Raw genomic sequence first — 21,214 nt, forward strand, 5'->3', positions numbered from 1 at the left:
CAAGGGAGGTGAACACCACTGTTTGAATTAATCATTTGTGGATCTTCACTTCTGTATCTTTTGGTTGCTAATGTAACTTACTGAAAGATACTGATGCGAAGTTTCCAGAGATTAGGTTGTAAAGTTGATACTAAATTTTCAATTTTTATTCTTCTAATGTGTATCACAAACCAGCTGATGTGTGAAAACTGGTAAATGTAATGAAATTTCTTTCAATTTAAACATGTGGTGTTTTATTGGATTACAACGATAAAATTCTGATGCAAACAAAATGTATCTTTTAAAATGTATAAATATACAACTCCTATTTGTTTCAGTAATAGTTTTTTTTTCCAGTCTAGTTAAATTACTATTTTTGGTGACAGGCTGTTTGTATTTTACGTATGTAAAATAAATGTTTTTTCGATTTATTGCACATGATATGTTTGTTTATGCATATTCCAATCTTAAATAAAAATATGGTGGGTTTCATACAGGGTTTTAAGTTGTCTTTAAAAAATATCCAAAACATCTCATTTGTTCACTAATGAACTATGAATGTTATATGAAAAGTTAAAAGTTGTGATTTTTGCAATTCTTTCAACGGGTAAATGGATTTTGTCTAATGTTGTGGCTGATTTGATTCCATTATAATTCATTTCTCACAGACATTAGATTTGTTAGAATTTTCTGCATTTTTAGTTGTTCAGCATGATATTTGGATTCTAGACCAATAATGCACGTTTTCACCAAATTTTGAATAATCATAATTTGTTTGGCTACTAAAATAAATTTGATAGAATTGTTTTGTAAATATCTAGATGCTCACATTAACAGTTTTTATGTATAATAAAATAAAATTTTAGTTTGGAATATTTCCTTGTAATAAAGCTTGCTAGTGGTTTGAAGCAATATTTATGAACAGAGGTATTGGCATATAACTATTACTGCCTTGCAGAAGATTGTCTGAAGACAACTATAATATGTGTGTAGCATATGAATGACAGAAAGTGGTGGAAGAAATAAGGATACTCGGTTGATTTCACATAGATTTTATTTACAACACACAGAATGATACAAATTACATCTGCCAATTTTAGTCTGTTATTATTGTGTCACAACTACCAATGACGAAAGGAATATATCTATGTCTTCATTTACCCTGATTCAGAATCATCTCTTCGTTGGTGTCTGCCAGCATCTATCTCATCTTGTTCTTGCATCTCCATGCGAGAACTCTAAGAGGTAAAAGGTGGGGAGGTAATTCTGGCTGAAAATGAAAAAGACTTAGTCCCCCCCCCCCTTATTGTATTTCTATTGTCCTAACGCCTACAGATACCAAGAATCTCCTAAACAAGATCAAACAGTTGTAGTTGTTGGGTTGTTCTAGTTTTTCTTAGGATCAGTTGCACAATATGCCGAACAACACCTGGTTAAACTCTACTGCTTTATGTATAAATGTTATTTGTTTAGTAACAAGTAAATAGTTTCATTATAATTTCAATCAAAGGAAAAAAATGTTTTAGTTGACATGCAGAAGAGTAAGCTTAAGAAACCAATGTAGATACTTGGTACTTGTGAGCTAGTTTACTTTGGGGAGGATGAAAAAATCTGGTTGTAATTAATGTATTTAAAAATAAAACTGATATCATTTTCTTCCTTCAGAATTAGGGCGTGGGGTTTTATCACAAGGAGTGACTTCCTTTGCTGCTTGTATATTTCAATTATAAAGCAAAGTCTGTAGCCATTTTCTAACAACGTGTGTGTGGTAGAGGGGTTATACATATCTAACATATTTTATTTAATTAGACGTTTTGAAAGTAAATACTTTGTAATAAACGGGCGATTACATATTCGCATATCTAAGAAAATCCCCTTCAAAGTATGAACAGTACTGAATCATAATAGTAAACTTTGCACACACAAAGTGCTCGAGATCCTGTAATATATTTGTAGTCAAATGTATAGACATAGTGTTATTGATGCACTTCTGACAATCGGATCTGTAGTAAAGTGTTAAGGTAAACCCATATATATATATATATATATATAATCTCTGCACACACACATGCGAGGGGTGTTCCAAAAGTAATGCTGCCTATTTTTTTTTATTCTGCTCGAATCGATCAGAGGGGATTCGCAAATTGCAATGTTATGATGACTCAACTTATGCATTCTTATGAAATGCAAGAGATGAAACTCTCTGTTGTAGATATTGATGGAGTAAGACTCCACTCCTGTTATGGATGTGTGTTAGAAGAATAGATGCTTTATTGAATCCCTGGCAAAAGTGCATTAAGAATGGTGGTTACTATGTAGAAAAAATAAATTCTGTAGCACAAAAGGTCGCTTGTTTTAATGGTTTCACTCCCATCTTTGTAGCTCAACTTTTTGAGCTAAAACAATAGGAGGCTTTACTTTTGGAACGACCCACATATATAGGCATGGTTATTAACTCATTAGATTGGTATGGTCATTACTGCCAGAATGATGATAGACAGTGAATGCCTTTCTATATACTTATAAAGAAATTTATTGAAAACTAGCGGCTGTGCTGCGTTGGCACACAACGCCGAGTCAAACACAAAATCGAGTACACTCAACATCAAATATACTTAACATCGTCTTACCATCAACGCTTACCTTGTGGACTCGAGTATAGGAAATTCCCATATGCACAAAATAAAATCACTGAAAAAACAAAAAATACTAAGGATAATGAGTAAACGTTGGATAAAATGGTTAAAATTATTAAAAACTTGCCAGGATTCGAACCTAGAATCTTCTGATCTGTAGTCAGATGTGTTATCCATTGCCGTTATCCTGTCCGTATGCCGAACGATGTGACCGTGACTGCATACAGACAATGCTAAATTCTGTTGATATGGGCAGGTTACTTTTCAACAATTGCATAAAACGGCCCAAAAACCTTTATTTCGGGCTTTTTGTGTGACTCGGCGTGGTTCGTTATGAACCATATATAGATAAGGACAGTCTAGGGACTCGCACCTTTCAGAAAATTTTTTTTTAATTCGGTGCATCCGTTCGAAAATTTTATTGGTATATATACACACACATAAATAAACATTTAGAATTTTATTAATAGTATAGGTGATATTCATAATTAACCATCTTTTAGCAGCTTGTATGTTTACTATCTACATAATAATTGTGTTTCTCTAAAAATCTTTAAGAATGAATAAAGACATGTCACTTGGAATCAATTTCCTATGGTTTAATTATGCATGCTTTGTAGTTAAAAATTAATCCATTGCGACCTTGAGTCTGACTACAAATCCACACACATGTCAAATAGAGAACTTAAAATTGAAGACCTTGTGGTCCTGTTTTTTAAAAGCAATAACAAAAAATACTTATATAGATAAATGATATTTTACTAATTGAATTTAGCTTTCAAGATTGTATTTAAAAAGAAAGTCATAGTACTTTGCAGCAAAAAACATTCAAATAAAGAAAACTATGAAGCAATAGTGAGGAGATATAGCTAATGTTGTATATATGGTGACAGTCAACATATTGAGCCCTACAAGTATGACTGTTGTAGGTGATAAACTGAGTGTCGGTGTATGTCATAAAAGTAATGATTTTTTTTTTTCATGTTAAAAGATGGTTGTTTCTCTACAGTGATCTCCTTCTCTGCCAGGAAGTGTCAAATGCTGGAGGCATCATTAGAAGATGCCTTGATGTAGCGACATAAAAAAAGGAAACAACAAAATAATCAATGTAATCGTAATAAAAGGCTAAGATGGAGAGGCAATCGATTTGAGTGATGGATAAAATTTCAATTGGTTTTGAATGAATCGTTTCCAATTGAATTTGTTTTTGCAAATTTAAAAAAAAATGCAAAAAGTCTATTGTGTGGGGAAGACAGACGAAGCAATTAAATCACTTGAATTAAGAAAAATTCGTCGATGTCTCTCACTCTCTCTTTTCACCCCCATCCTCTGTATATCAAGATTAAAAAAAAATGCTCACTGCAGTAAACAGATATTGAGTAATTACTGAATGGCCTTATTACTAAAATAATCTTGTTCTTCAAAGAAGGTTGGGCAACAAGTGTCAAGTACTTGCCAAAAGCATTCGTTTCCTTTGACCAGGGACAGAGGCGTTTCTTTTTTTTTTGTGTAGATGACTTGAAATTGAGTTTGCTTTGTCTCGCTATGTACTATTGAAAAGAACTGGTCAAATTCCACCAAATTAGGCATAAAGTATTCTTATAGGAGAGTTTACTAGTAGTTTTTTCTTTTTCTCTTTCTTTTTCTTTCTTTTTTTCTTTTTTCTTTCTTTCTTTTTTCTTTCTTGAATTCTACCAAACTTTACCTGGTGATAGTTTCCTGTTCATTATCTTCACTTAATGCACCCCTGTTTATCTAACTAGAGCTTCATTAAATATGGCTAGTCAACTGTGGACAATGTGACCCAAAAAATCACATTTTGTGTCGTATAGATAATCATGTTTTAAGCTAAAAAAAAATCACATTAGAAATATTTAAATTTAGGTGTAAGTACAGAAAATTTAAAAAAATATCCCCTCCCAATATTAATAATGGCTTTCTAAATAACATTTGTATTTCGGCAATGTCTGTATTCCATAATAGTAAAATACTATTCTCCTCTTTATATTCAGAATTATTTAATTGCCTTGTATTGAAAGGCGTAAGTACAGATTAAAAAAAAAATGTTCCCCTCCCAATATTAAGAATGGCTTCCTAAATAATTTTGTATTTCAGCACGGTCCGTATTCCATAATAGTAAAATACTATCCCCCTCCTTATATTAAGAATTATTTAATTGCCTTAGATTAAGAACTAGCTTGGGTGCCTGGCGTTGCTCGGGTGTTTGGAGATGTGTGTTGATCAAAAAGAGAAAAAGTGGTAGTAGGGAGGCAGGCTCGAATTTGTACTGTGAAGGAGGAAATGAACGTGAAAAACAAAAACAAACAAAAAAAAACGTGATGCCGTTGCATCCATCGCCAAACCAGAAGTGACGAAGGTTTAAATTAAGGCTAGTCAATCGAAAAGAGGGGATGACTTCCAAAAATATCGGCAACCCCACCCTGTAGAAAAATGCCCAGTTGAGGGCGAAGGAATGAGTGTTTTTGGCCAATTTTTCGATATTTGTCGTCTGAAGGGTCGAGCTTTAAAATGATACCAATTTCCTGAAAATCTGTCGCCTGTGTCTACAAAAAAAATCACATTAGAAATATTTAAATGGTGAATATATCTTTCCCTGTATAAGAGCCAAGTACATCCTAAGATGGACTACTTTTGTCACATCTGGGAATGTGCTGCTCAGGGCATCCTTTCCTGCCTGGTACAAAACTGATTTCGAAATGTAGTGAGCGATGTCCTTTTCTCCTCCCTGCTACTTCTTTCTCACAGAAAAAGCATTGTGGGCCTATCTTTGCCCTATCGTTACTTTGAAGTTGGTGCTCGACTGAGCTTCACTTTATGCCTCCCCTTTCTGTAAGAAATTCATTGATAACGTCTGTCCAGTTATAATCAGCAATTTCCTTTACTCTGTGCCTAAAACTAATTTCCCTCACCTGTGCCTAAAACTAAATGAAAATTCCAAAACTGCTCATCTGTGGAATACAATACTGTGGAGCTGCTTCCCAACCGACTATAACATGGTTGTTTTCAAGTTATTTTAGATGACTCATCATAAACTCATTTACACTGGTAAATGAGTTCCTGATGAGTCATTTAGAATAATTCTTATTCAGTTTTCACCATCACCAATCATCAAGGTGGCACTTTCATTTTTGAGTAATCTCCAGACATTGATTAGCAGTGACTCTATAGTATATAAAATAATTTACCTGGGACATACTGAATATTCATTGGCTAAAAGTTCTACAATTAGGCACAAGGCTCATGTAGTTTAGGAGGATACAAGACTGTTAGTATTTATTTGTGTTACGTTTATCACTCTGTAAGAGAAGGCATATTTATTAAATTCAATGCTATGGGGAACACAGAACAAGAAAAAGATGACCAAATAATATATACATATTTTTATTTGCATATTGATAAATGTAGATTTGCAACTGGTCTCATTCTCTTTTGTATCATTAGAAAGTTGTCAATCATCCATTACCTTAATTTCAACCCGACACCATCATGACTTGTTCATGTTAACAATACCTTTCACGTTAGCCAAATAGAGATACCATCACAAATAGAAATGTATGTAAAGAAATTCTGATGTTTAATGGAGATGAATGTTTGTTACTTGTTCTCTTGGAAAAATATATTTGGTTTCCGATCTTAATCAGAAAGGAGTTAGGTCTTTGTTATTGAATCATTCTGAGTTTCTCAATATTTTTTCATTAGCTTTATATATAATATATATATATATATATATATATATATATATATATACACACACACACACACATTTGTCTTTATATATATCAAACAATTTCACGAAGGGATAAAAGGAACCTAGAAAGCGAACTTTTGGAAATAAACCCAACGGCACCAAACAAGGGTGTGTACTGGCCCCAACACTGTTTACCCTATTTCTGACACCGTCCAAATGCTGCTTCATCTAAGCATCGAAGAAGGTGTCTTCATCCACACACACTCTGATGGGAAACTTGCAAGACTGAAGACCAAGACAAGGAAGGAGCTGATAACAGAACTACTGTTCGCAGACGACACAGTTCTGATATCTTCTAATCAAGCTAAAGATGCAAAGGATAGTTGATACCTTCTCTCAAACAGCCGGGAAGATAGGCCTACAAATCAACATAGAGAAGACAGGAGTGATGTATCTGCCCTCACCAGATAACAACCCGCAAGAGCCTATAATAACAATCAACAGCAAGGTGCTAAAAGTTGTTGAAAACTTCAAATATCTTGGAAGCACTCTAAGCACTGATAACCATGCTGACAAAGAAATAAGCTGTTGAATCCAAAGTGCATGTGCCTCCTTGGACAAGGGCTAGACACGAAGTGCAGAGTCTACAAAACCATCGTCCTGCCAGCCCTGCTGTACTCAGCGGAGACTTACACTCTGTATAAAGAACACATAAGGAGATTGGAAACCGTCCAACAGAGACACCCGAGAAGGATCATGAAGATCAAATGGAGTGACTACATACCAAACACGGAAATTCTCAGGAGAGCAAACCTAGATAGCGTTGAAGCTATCCTTGCTACTATGCAACTACGATGGACCGGGCACATTGCCAGAATGGAAGACAAACCGAATTCCAAAGATGATCTTCTAGGGGAACTGGAAAATGGAACCTTCAAGGTAGGAGGTCAGAAGCTTCGCTACAAAGATGTAACAAAGCGGCATCTGAAGGCAATGAACATCAATGTCGAGAGTTGGGAGGAACAAGCCAAAGAAAGGAGTACTTGGCAGAACAAAGGAAAGAAAGAAATAGAGAAAGGTTGGAGAAGCCTTAGTGCTGAGACACTATAGACAACACAACCCCGGCACCCACATATGTAGTGCCTGTGACCGGATGTTTCACATAGAAAGAGGACTATGCCAACACCGAAAGATAATGCACTGAGGCCCTGACTAGTCATCATCAAGACTGATGGACTGCATGATGATATATATATATATATATATATATATATATATATATATATATATATAGTAATGTGTGTACAACTTTCCTACAACCCAAATCACTGGACCGATCATGAACAAACCTGGTATGATAGTCTCCACCTAGGGATGATGCACATCATTTCTTAAAGTAAAGTTCATAGCTTATATACTCTCCTACAGCCCACACCATTGAACTGATCATAACCAAAACCTGACATGATGGTCTCCGACCTAGGGATGGTGCACACTATTTTAAAAGGGTAACTATGATAAAAGATGCTGGCCGAGAGAGAAATCCTTTAAAATTTTCAACAGGGATGAGATAGACCAATCAACCTCACCATCCCACCTTTTTGAGTTGGCCTTGTGCCTAAATTTTTTGTTCATTTTCCCAATTGGATTTTTTCTTGTGAATAAAAAATTTAATATCTCAAAGTCAAATGTTAAAATTGAGACTTTGCTAGTCTTACAATATTTTCTATGAAGTTAAATGACCGTAAATACAGAAAGCTGACTGATAAAACTCTGGTTTGTCTCCTTGGCAGTGAACATCTAAATGAGCTTTGATTATTGCTCAAAACCAAAGTTGTGGTTAAATGGTTGTCTATGTACAGTAAATTCTGTTGACCTCGGTAAAAATTCTGGTCTGCTTCTAATAGGTTTAAGAAACGCTCCCACAAATTAATAAAAATTGCCCCCCCCCAAATCTATTGAAAGTTGTGCTTGATAATTGTTTGTAGGGATGGGGTACACCCACGACCTTCGTAAAATGTGTCATATTTTATTACAGAGGGTCGTGGTATGACTCATGAATTTTAAAGATTAGTTAGAAGGCCGACCCGGTGTTGCTCAGTAATGAATAAGAATCTATGTGTACTTTCTGTTCCCAGATCCATATACTTATGACTTTTATAATGTTCTGTAATTTTCAAGTTTTACTTTTTCTGTATTTGTTATTCTTTTCCTCCTCTCATCTTTCTCTTTCCTCTCCCCACCTTTCTCTTTCCTCTCCCCACCTTTCTCTTTCCTCTCCCCACCTTTCTCTTTCCTCTCCCCACTTTTCTCTTTCCTCTCCCCACTTTTCTCTTTCCTCTCCCCACTTTTCTCTTTCCTCTCCCCACTTTTCTCTTTCCTCTCCCCACCTTTCTCTTTCCTCTCCCCACCTTTCTCTTTCCTCTCCCCACTTTTCTCTTTCCTCTCCCCACCTTTCTCTTTCCTCCCTCCACCTTTCTCTTTCCTCCCTCTCCCCACCTTTCTCTTTCCTCCCTCTCCCCACGTTTCTGTCTCTTCTCCTCAGCCAATTCCCCCTCGCTCTTTTCTTCTCCTCCCCTCACTGTTCCCACCTTTAGCTTCTCCCTTAACTTTTCGTCTTGTTTGAGCTTCTTTTCATCAACATTCAATTTGACATACAGATATAGTTCTGACCTTACCCTGCACACTTATTAATAAAAGGCGCAAATATTCAGCTGATGAAGTCACTAATCACTTTTATAAGGATAACAAAGAGGGTCACATCTGCAAAACTCCAAGTTTTTTTTAATGTTCTCTATATTTTGATTTCTATATTTATATACATGGAATGTTGATCAATTGTTATTCTGGGAAAAGAAGACTTTGATACGAGTCATTGTTAGTTTTAGCTGTCTATAAATTTCTTTTTTATTTTGTTGTAAGTGTTGAACTTCGAATTCTCTTGGGAGGAGTGGGAGAAGTAATTTTGGAAGATTTTTCTATTTCTATATTTAGACTTGCAGGATTCCATGTTACCAAACTCCAACCCCTGTCCGATCGCATCCCTGTGCTTCTTTTACATTTTGATGGAATATGCTCTGATGAACTCAATACTTGTACCCCTTAAATGTAAAAACCCCTCGAGTAACTCGACTAGCAACAAAATCCCACCCTTACACTGTAGAGATCCTTAGACGTAAGAAAGCCTTCTGCTCTCTTAGTTTTTTTCCCTTGAGCTGCCAGATCTTGGAATTTCCTCCTGGTTTCTGGCTGGCCGGACAGTACTGTCATGCCGAAGTTCAAATGTTATATGAACAAGCATCTCACTGCTCAACTCCTTGCATAGTGCCTCCCTTACAGCCAGGTGTAACGTTGTTACATTTTCACTTGGACCCACATATTGAATATAAAAGTAGATAAGAAAATATACACTTAAAAAAAAATAATTTAATATTGTTTGCATATTATCAGGAAAAAGGGATTAAAAAAAATCATTTTGGAATTATTTGAAAACTGGCTTATTTTAACTTTAAGTCACGTGTGAGTTAATTAAATACATTTAAAAAATCGAAAACTTTACAGTATTTTTTTCCGGCAAAGAATACTCCCTTTTAATTGCACATGTTCAAATCTAAAATAACTTCGTTTCAGAAAATAAAATATAGTCACTTTTGGAATAGTTTCCCTCTTTAATTTCTTTGAGAATTGAAACAGAAAATAACCCTTCTTCATTACTGTATGTTCGTGACGTTGAACTTTACCTGAGATGTTAGCAGGTCACATGATTTGTAGTGACATTGCTCCTATTTATGAAGTCATGGTTCTGCTCTCTTAAAAACTGAATAAAACAGCTGGTTATGCTCTATATAACACTTTGTATTTATTCATTTTTAGTTTTAGACTTTTCCTAAAATTTCCTGAAAATCTGAATGTTTTTTGTATTTTTTTTAAATCCATGGGTACATTTATTCTCAAGGAGTGCGTTTGCTCTCCTCAAAAAAAGAAAAAAAAATCGTTGCCTGTGGTTTCCTCATTTGGAGGGAGTTTCGATTATACATATTTTTGTTTCTATCCTTTTTGTGAACTTTAATTTCCCTCACTGAATATAAAAAATCTCCCTCTTCCTTTCTTTCATTTATGCCTACTCTTGCTATGATTTATTATCATAGAAACGAATCATTTAATTAGGTATTTCAAGCTAAAATTTCATTTTCATTACATCTAAAAACTCTTAATGTTGAAAGTATTCATTTTATTTTTTTATGTTTACAAATAAAGTTTATAAGTATAGATGCATGGTTTTTAAATATAAGCATTATCATGTTTAAGATTGCATAAATACAGTTTTATGAATTAACTGAAAATAAATTTTCATAAATTCATCTCATGCGAGTCCAAAGTTTTTGCAGATTAGTAAAGTTTTTTAATTATGTTAGGTTAAAGGAAAAGCCAGTGAAAATGTCTGTCATGAAGTTACTTGCACTGAAGAAATTTACATTAAAAAACTGCAAAAAATCTGAAATAGAACTTCAAACTGAAACGTTTTGTCAATAGAGTAAGGAAACACACAAACAAAACATCTAGAGATTTAAGAAAAATCAAAAAAGCATTTGTCTGCAAACCCACACATTACAAAGTTTTTTGATCATGCAGAGGTTACTGAAATTTTGAAAAGGACCCAAAATTAAATTTTGAAACAAATGGCAGAGAGCACAGACCAAATGTCTCCGTTTGAGTGATACAAACTGTCAGAAGTGATTAGCCTGGGTCACTAAGGATCTGAAAACAGATTTTCACAATGTTCTACAGACTGATGAAACTAAAATGACACTGGACAGGCTGATAGTTGGACCAAAAAATGGCTTCTAAAAGGCGCCAGCACTCATATACAGCATAAATGTCAACAAGGAGATGGAGGAATAATGATTTTGGACTAGAATCTTTGGTAGTGAAATCGTTGGGCCTTTTCTGGTTCCTGATGGTGTTAAAATGAATTCAGTGAACTTTTGCTCGTTCTTGGAAGAGAATTTGTTATTTTGGTTTAGTTCACAGAATAATAGTCTCAGCATCCAACAAGATAATATGCCAAGCTTCTTGGTTCAGACTTTTAGATCAAGGAATCTTTGAATGACTGATGGATTAGCCTCCCCAGAGCCTGGGTTTAAATCTGATAGGAAACCTCTGGTCAGTTAAGACATAGATTTACAAGAATGGACACCAATTCAGTAGTAAGGTCTCTGGGAGAGGATTAGAGATATCTCAAATTTCACCTGAAGTAGTGCAAAATTTAATATCTTCTGTTAATAGGCCAATGGATTGGACTAAGAATAAAGGAAAGCGGAGTAAGGGTTAAATACTAACAGCCATAGTCCCCCCCCCCTCAAAACTGAGTATTTGGATAAAATTTAATTATTTTTTCTTTTTAGAATTTAATAGATTATACAATTTCAATAACTAAAATGTAATAATGTAATCACATTTAATTTTTGATAAGCCGTTATTGCTTACTCTTTTGGCCCACTTCATTTTCCCTAATTATTACAAAAAAAAAACTTGTATTCTCTCTGAAAATTTGAATTGATATTTTGATTTAGTATTTGCTAAGTATATTTTTGTACTCATCGAACAATAAGTGATGAAATGTTATCTTTGGAAAAAATAATTGCAGTGGTTTATTAATATCATAATTTTTCAAACACTTTTGACATGCACAGTAATACTGAGAGCACTTTTATTTTCAGTTTATAAAACTTTTGGATCAGTGATTCACTTCTAAAAGGAAATCTGGTATTTATAAGTTGTTGCTTTCCCCTGAATTTTGAATTAATTTGATTGACGCACTGAACTTAATGTTGGGGGTTAATGAAGCACATGTTTTCTTCCTCATCATTGTGAAATCAATTCCAGAAAATCGTCAAAATTAAAAACTAGTGACAGATAATCTACATATTCTGAAATGACTTTGTTTTTTACTGTTTATCTTTAGGCAATGCATTGTTGGTGGGGTGACGCTGTCTCAATTGTTTTTCATCATTAATATATCGTAAAGTGTTTTTAAAAATTTTTATTTTTTCCCAATTTAGGTTGAGCGCTTAATGGTTTCAAAGTACACAGTGGGAATTTAATCAAGTTTGACTTAAACAATCAAGGAAAAAATGCTTTTCAAGATAATGTTAGAATTTGGTTGGTCGAATAGTTCGGCCATGATTGGTTATCAAAGTTTGACATCTGCGGTGCATTACAAAAATTTCCAACATTTAAATCGGTGAAAAAGTTTAGAATTATTTTTTTCATGTAATTATAGTTCAGAAAGTTCTTTTTTGGAGATCAGTAAAAAAGACACACCATTAACAAAATGTCACTTTTTGAAGACTTTTTTGGCTTGCACCAGCAAGCAGCATCAACAGCTGTTTGTAAATGAAGTGTTTTCTCCACATTTGACTATCTTTCTTCAGATAAATAAATTGACAATCAAATAGTTTTGTGATCCTTTTATAAAATACTAGCAGTTCAACCTGGCTTTGTTCGGGCCCTATGTACTGTTCATAACTTTATGTGTATATGTATATATATATATATATATATATTAAAAAGTTTGACTTGTGTCCAGGTAACCTACATCTAAAATTTCAAGTGTTTAGACCCAAAATTGGCAGAGGAGTTTGGTAGTCTGCAAAGGTCAACTCTTTCAACTCTGACCTCTTGGCAGCCAAATTTTAACCCCAAAACCGATTAAAAAGCTTGCCCTATGTCTGAATACACTTTATGCAAAATTTCAAATTTAGACCAAAAATTAGCTGATTAATTTGGTAGAGACCGCAGAGGTCAAATTGTTTTTAAACTTTGGCCCCAATTTTGACCCCTTAACATTTCTTTTGGGCTTAAATCAAATTAAAAGTTTGATCCATGTCCAAGTAATCTACATCTAAAATTTTAAGTGTTTAGACCCAAAATTGGCGGAGGAGTTTGGTAGAATTTTCAAAAGTGAACTTTGACCCCTTGACAGCGAAATTTCTAGCCAAAAACTGATTAAAATTTCAATACCCCTTATGTCAAATCTCGAGTCTGTAGATTGAAAATTGACAGAGTAGTTTGCTAGGGAAATGCACACACACAGCGATTTCACTTTTATAGATATATAGATTGGCTTCTTTAAGAAATATTGTTTTTCTTAGCTTTAAGATATTCTACTCTTGAACATTAGTTGTAATCAGAAATTACTTTCTAGCTGCTAATTGAGAAAATAAGATTCTACTTTTTTTATATGATTATGTATGAACATCTTATATAAAGCTTGGTAGAAAAAACAAAGGGAAATAAAAAAAGCAATTAATTTAGGTTAAGAATGGCTAAATCAGTTTTCATTTAAATTTTATATAAACCCCCCCCCCTCTATTTTCAGGAAATTCTAGCTTTTTAGGGCAATCTGATAGTTTTTAATGCTGAAAAGTCATCAAAAAGAAATTATAATTATTTACCTTACCATTAAACTCTAGGATCGAGTGGCAAGCCCCTCCCCTAAAAAAATACTACCATAACACTTATACCAAGAGACGTCCCCTGAAAAAAAAAACCCTTAATGCTTTAAGTTTAGGGCTGAGTGGCAACCCTCCTCCTCTTAAGAAAAAAAACTCTTAACATTGCCACTAAGTCAGTGGCAAACCTCTTCACAAAAAAAGTTTTCTTGCAAACTGCACAAAAAAAAAGCAGCGTCTTTTCCCAGAAAAAAAATGCGGATGATAAACTGATGAGCACTTAATTTTAGAAGATTAGTTGAGAGCGATTGCAAATGAAGTAAATTTTATTAGGGATCAGTTTGTTAAGACTTATATTAGGTGCTCAAACACTGAGCAGTCTTCTTTTTGATAGTTTCATGACGTTTACCTGCAAATTTTACATAATATGCCAAATTTGCTTTTTTTTATACAAAATTTATCAATGAAAAATAAGTGTTATCTTACTATTTTTGAGAAAATTGGGTTTTTATTTTTCAACTTCAAATGATTGCATTTCAAAAGTTATGGATGAATTTATGTACTAAGTCTGATCAATTTATATTTAATAAATATCAGTTTTTTTTTTTTTTTTTTTTTGTTTTTTTTGTGAGCATTGCTACAAACACCATTCATAAAGGCATAAACCCACAATTCCTTTCATTTGTGTTTAATTAATTATTTGAGTTCTCTAATTTACTAATGATTCCCTGATGATCAAGCTTTAAAGCAACTTGAGGATAAAAGGTTAAAAAAATGTTCTGGTGCATGTAGCATAAGAATACTCACCTTATTTTTACTGTTCTTAACTTTTATTCTAATGATGATTCTTCTGATATTCCTGGGACAATATACACTGAATTGTTTACAATAGATATTCTGTATATTATATAAGAATTAAAAATAAATCGCGAATGACCCATAAAAATGTTGATGTAGCACAAAATGTACAAGTCATAATTACATTTTTTTTTTTTTTCTAATTTCTAGCTGCACTCTTTTCACCTGCTCCACTTAACTGAGAAAAGCTTGCCTCTTTTGTGCATCTTACCTACATAGCCAGTCTCCAGGTAAGACAACCAGATTTATACATGGCATAGGTTTCTTTTTGACTTTATGAATCTTTTTTGACCATATTTGTGCATTTTCATTTTTAGTGGAACACACTCAAGATGTGGTGGGGAAGGGAGCTCAACATATTTATTTTCAGACAAATTTCAGAAGATTTGATCGAGCAAACAAACAATGCAATCAAGTCGACTCAACTGGTGAGATTTTATAATTTGTCTTAACATTTTCTGTCTTCTAGTCTTTTGATAATAAAAAAACAAAATAAATATAAAATCTCACTGCATTGATTTTATTGTTTAGACTTTTAATTAAAACTTTTTAATCCAAACTTTTTCACACACACATATTAAGGATATAACTTCTGTTTTTTTCATGGAATTTTACCTTTTTTTAAATCTAGAAAAGCAGATTTCTGCTTGAATCTCTAGAGCCTCTTATCTTTTTGATTAAAATCTGTTTTTTTTTCTTTTAAAACTATGAAAGCAGATTTTTCTTTTTATGAAATTTCTCCCTGAAAATGTTGATTTGGAATTTAAGTATATTCACGATGTGGTAAGGGAATTAAGTAACTTTAATTGCATCAAAGAATGACTTACTGCCTCTTTCCAGCCACATGCACACTCTGTCTTTCTCTTAATTTGGACTTTGTAAAATTGTCATCTATACTATGAATCTCACCTGTCTGTTTAAATGTGTATGTATGAATGTATGTAACTTTCGACAGAGGTGACAGATTTTCATGAGATTGGTATCATTTTTAAGCTGGACACTTCGGGCGACAGATATTGAAAGATTGGCCAAAAAGATTAATTCCTTTACCCTCAACTGGGTACTTTTCTATAGGGAGGGGTCGCTTTTTTTTTTTTTTTTTTTTTGTCAATATTTTCGAAAGTCATCGCCTCTTTTTTATGGTCTAGCCTTAATTTAAACCTACGTCACTTCCGTTTTGATGATGGGTGCAACAGATAATGCGTCACATTTTTTTTTCACTTTCTTTTCCTCCTTCGCGGTACAGGTTCAAGCCTGCCTACTACATATATATTTAAAGGTTATAAGGTTTTTTTGAGCCATGTAAATATCGTTTTTCATGCCTCAAAAAACCCTCATAACCTTCAAATCACTATCCTAGAAGCATACGTGGACTTTTAACATTATTTATATATATATATATTATTGAACTGCTGATATGAAAGTTAACATTGAAATATAGATTGATCTGCACAGGGCATTTTCTGATGTTTATATAAGTTTATTCATCGAGGTTCTACATATGTATTGAGCACTTTTGAAAAAAATTTATTACATTTGAACTTATTTCATTATATATATATATATATATATATATATATATATATATCAACTCAAAGCAACATGTCGGCTATAGGTAATAATTTATTTTATGCATATATCATGCAATTTTCAAACCAAAATAAATTTTTAAATTATACCCTTGAAAAAGGAAGTAAAAAAAAAAGTCACATTTGGGTTTCAAAAAAGTTGTCCCTCACTTGTTTAATTTTAAGGTTTAATACTTTACTACCAAGTGGTGCTCATCTTTTGTGCTACAAATTAATCACGAGTCCGTGAAGGTGCTAGAGTTAACCAATATTGAATCACACTCCTACACAAAATTACACACATTTACATGCCTACATATGCATACACACACATACATCAGAAAAATACTACTACTATTTATATTAATTTATTTTTATTTCGGACTATTATTCTCATCTTTATTAGTTGTTGTTTTTCATTTTTTATTGGTTTGTTTATTCACAACGTTTCGGCCAACTATTCCTCTGGCCTTCGTCAGGTGGTAACCGCAACGGATAGGAACTTCGAATCTCCTAACTGCATTCTCAGCCATCACTGCCATCCGTAGTTGTTGTCATCTCACCACATTTTGGCCAAGTAAACCTCTGGTACGCTTTGGGTGGGATTAAAGCCGCTATCTTCAGACAATGTTCATCTGGAACTGTAGAGATTCGTCTTTATCAAATGTGCCACGGGCCCCAAAGAGCGATCATGATTGGATTCTTTGATCTTATAAATCCACATTTATTATTATCTGATCTTTATTTATCTGATGTAATGAAAAACAACTAATAAAAATGAGAATAATAGTCCGAAATAAAAATAAATTAATATATATAATGCTCATCTCAAAAATGAATTCCAATTAAGGAATAATATATATATATTACTACTATTATTTCTTACAATTTTAATTTCGGATTAGGTCATTCCTCCTCATTTAATGCGTGTTTAATATATTACTGCGTGTTTATTACACATATTTCAAATTTGCCTTAAACTTTAGACAGTTACTTCGTACAACTGTATGTGAATGGATTCAAAGTTTCCCAATATTTAAGACAATAGTTGCTAGCATGAACTTGCTGTTGTCTCTTGCATCCCTTTTGCTAATAGCCTTGAGAAAAGGTATGAATCCATGCATGGATGCAATCTATTGTATAAAGGCAGTTGTGTATATGTGGGATATGTAAAAGTCGGAAACTAAACAAGACATTGATTGAGATTGTCGGACTGACTTCCTCATCTTGGTTGTTATTGTCACAACGTTTCGTCCGTTTTGCCCTCCGGCCTTCGTCAGGTGTTTTCGAACCCAACCCTTTATTATTATTACGAGGGTACCGTGTTTGGACTTTGGAACATAGTTGCTGATTCTCTGTTTTGAATGTTACTTTTTCACTGCCTTCGTTCAGGATTGAACTCAGCACCTTTGGGTAACTGTAAACTTTGATACAACGTCTAGGACCATATGTCACTAGGACAATTCTTAGTTGGTTTTTGTTAATGTTAAACCTATGTTGTTATTCAAGGTTTTCTCTCTCTATCAGAGGTGTCCAAATTGCATTCAGCTCTATGCTTGGTTTGCTCAGTAGGTTGTTATGTCCGAGCATGTGAGCTGTTTCTTTAAGTTTTCTCACTTTCCAGTGGGTCTCTCTGTTTATTATTTTTACTTCATCCCATAGGGGGCGATGGTCCCCCCCTCTCCATCCAGACATGGTTGGCTGTACCCGATTTTTCCGTCAATTACTAAACAAGACATACCCACAAAGTTAAGTCTTTTTCAACACTACCTCGGACAGTACATGAAGCAGTTGTACCGATGGGGAAGGAGTGACATTTAGAGTATCTTTTTATTTTACTTTTGGTGTGAAACTCTTATATACATTTTCTTGGTTTTTGATATAGGATCAAAATGTAGCAGCTGCTCTTAAGATGGGGGGGAAATACTTGACTGGGTAAGACAGATTTTAAAAGATGGGGGGGGGAATCCTTGACTGGGTAAGACAGGTTTTAAAAGATGGGGGGGGGAAATCCTTGACTGGGTAAGACAGGTTTTAAAAGATGGGGGGGGGGAAATCCTTGACTGGGTAAGACAGGTTTTAAAAGATGAGGGGGGGGGGTGGAAATCCTTGACTGGGTAAGACAGGTTTTAAAAGATTGGGGGGGGGGATCCTTGACTGGGTAAGACAGATTTTAAAAGAAAGCTGTTACATACACTTTGTTGTCTATACCTCTGATGCTGGGTAGTTATGCTTATAATAATAGTTAAAACTTGGTAGGACCAATTAGTCTAGTAGAAGGAAAACCCTGATAAAAGGTCTGAGAGGTTCTTCATTATCCATGTAAAGGAAATTAATGCATGGATATTGTTTGATCATTTTTGACAGTAATCTTTGTGATAGACTTATATATATAAACTAAAATGCCTGTCAACTCATTAAATGAGTATGATCATTAGTGTCACTGATTAAGTGATGAGGCCAAAAATGGTTTTTGAAACAGAAGTGGTTTGCCAGATTTATTGATTGTTGGGAAATTGTTTCCTTGGATTCACTATTTATGGATTTTCAAATGTTTGGTCGGTTAAGATTGATTCTAGAGACATCTGTGTTTAGATATTGTTGTTGATAAACTTGGTAGTCACATCTGATAAAAGGAAAAACACAATGATTAGAAAGCTATATCATATATATATATATATATATATATGATTATAAAACTCAAATGATCTTGTAACGATGTATGTAACCCACTTTTCGGTTTACGACATCCGGTTGCGCATGCGCGCATAACCTGCGTACTGAAATATTAACGTTATTATTTCGAAATTATTATTTAACATGGGAAGAGCGGGGTTTAAAACAACTTAAACGTAATACAGAAATGAACGATGTAAAAAAAAAAAAAAAGCAGACAGTATTAACAATTATTTCTATGTATATATATATATATATATATAAATTATAATGAAGTGTTGTATTCCTGTGTTTCTTCACAATTTGATTAATATGTACAAAAATTATGCTGTGTCACAAATTAATTTTCATACTGAAAAAAGACTTTTATACGCTTTTATTCCAGTATGATTTCTATATATTCTATTTATTCAAAAGAAATATGCATTAAGCTACCTTTCTAGTGATGAGGGCTTCCAGACAAATAGTGACCTTTAGTGAAAGAGACCACCAGCACAGCCAGTGACTAGATAACTAAACTTGAATCTCCTGGAAAGCGAAGGCACTGTTTTAGTACCTCCGAAAACTCGTTAGTGTGGCAAGATGATTTTCACACTAACTTATGGTCTGCATGTATTTGTACACCTCTGAGCTAAATTTGTCAATACATGCATAGTTCCACCTGAATCATTTTAAAGAGTCAGAGACTAGACAATGTTATATTTGTAACCCATAGCTACTGTGGACAGTAGCCCGTGGAGCCCATGGTTACACTTGAGGTGCCGTGACTAAGGATATCGTTCATCTGTGGCTCATTGGTTGTATTTATGGTGCCATGATGAAAGCATTTGCAAATGCATTGAACTGATGAGAATCCTAAACTATCTGTGATGAACTGGACATATTTTGATAATGGAAGATAACAAAATTGATAGTGTCAAAGATAAACATTTACAAAAGGATTGTGAAATTGAAAGGTGTTCATATGTTGCACATGAATGTGCAACACTAGAAAGAACTGATGAATTAATATTTTTCTTAGGGATTGGCCTCAATTTGGGAGCTTGGGGATGGCAACCATGATCTCGTTACCATTACTCCCAGGCCTACTCTGACTTTGCATGCTAGTACTTGTACGAATCTCTTCTCTCATAAATAGAATGTCTCCTGGCTATCACCTAAAACTCTATCTGAACATTTAAATAAAATATAAACTTTCTATGAATTTAGATATTCTTGGTTAAGAGAAAGAAAAAAAAAAAATATCAAGAAGCAAAATTAAAAAAAAAAAGTTGAAAAATATGTCAATTCTCTTTGTGAATGCTTGAATATGCATTTTTTTTTCTGCCTACATATGAGAAATGCATTCCTAGGTGGTTATGCGGTCCACACGCAGGGTCCAGATTAAGCGAAGGAGATGCTCAGCAAAAATATGACTTATTTTTTTTTTTAGTAGTATCAGAAATTTTATTGAAATATAGACCTTATTAAAAATTAATACCAATTAAAAGTTCTAACGATTCCCATAAAAAAAACTGATGAATATAATGCCAGTCAATCTGTATCTATTTTTGTTGAATCTCTCAAAACATTTTTTTTTTTTACTTTATAATTAGAACATCTTGCATAGGAGAGAAAAGGGCTTGGAAATCAGGTTACGATCATATCAAAGATTAGAGAAAGGAAAGAGAGAGAAAGATAGTGTAGGAGGATAGAATGTGAGTGAAATAGGAAAGGAATGAGGGTGGGAGAAAGATATTCAAAACAAAATGAGTTTTTTTTTTTTTTTTTTTTTTTTTTTTTTAATTTTTTTTTTTAGATAATTTACTTAATAAAATCTTTGTCCATTTATAAATTAATCTTGTGATGCAAGCGAATATTGAAGATGAAGATACATAAGTGACTGATGGAAGACTATCCCACAGAATTGAAATAATGACTAAAAAGTTAAGATTCCATTGCACATTTATGGGCAAATTTAAAGTTCTTTATATATGCTAAATTAAACTCATAAATTGAAATTATCATTTTAAAGTGGAATTTATCAAGTTGTAATGGTAATATATATATATATATATATATATATATATATATATATATATATATATATATATAATAACGAGTGTTTTTTATATCTTATTAGGTTTTGAGACATTCATGACAAAATATATTCATGACTTTTGAAAGACAGCAGTTAGGCGCAATAGGTGTAAATATGGGCTATATTTACTTTTATGCAAAGGGAGTGTCAGGTTTTCGTGAAATCTTAATAAAAAATATTCCCCAAATTTTAGTTCTGAGGACTTTACAGGGATTTAAATTGCATTATATAGGCACAATCTCCCACTTTAAAAT

The 21,214-nt window shown here is 33.5% G+C and overlaps 1 protein-coding gene across 3 annotated transcripts in view; it reads left to right on the forward strand.

The window, feature by feature from the left end:
* LOC145296141 (uncharacterized) overlaps positions 1-21,214 on the forward strand; it is a 165,790-nt gene that overhangs the window by 73,770 nt on the left and 70,806 nt on the right. For 2 of the 3 annotated variants that reach the window (XM_080142318.1, XM_080142328.1), the window contains one exon: positions 14,787-14,866. The exons of the other annotated variant lie outside the window; for it this stretch is intronic. The gene's annotated coding sequence lies outside the window, so the exon portion shown is untranslated. The remainder of the gene's footprint in view (positions 1-14,786; positions 14,867-21,214) is intronic. 3 annotated transcript variants of the gene reach the window in all.

This window comes from Euprymna scolopes, chromosome 2 (genome assembly GCF_053919585.1).
Source record: "Euprymna scolopes isolate OS-2025 chromosome 2, ASM5391958v1, whole genome shotgun sequence".
Classification (NCBI taxonomy): Eukaryota; Metazoa; Mollusca; class Cephalopoda; order Sepiida; family Sepiolidae; genus Euprymna; species Euprymna scolopes.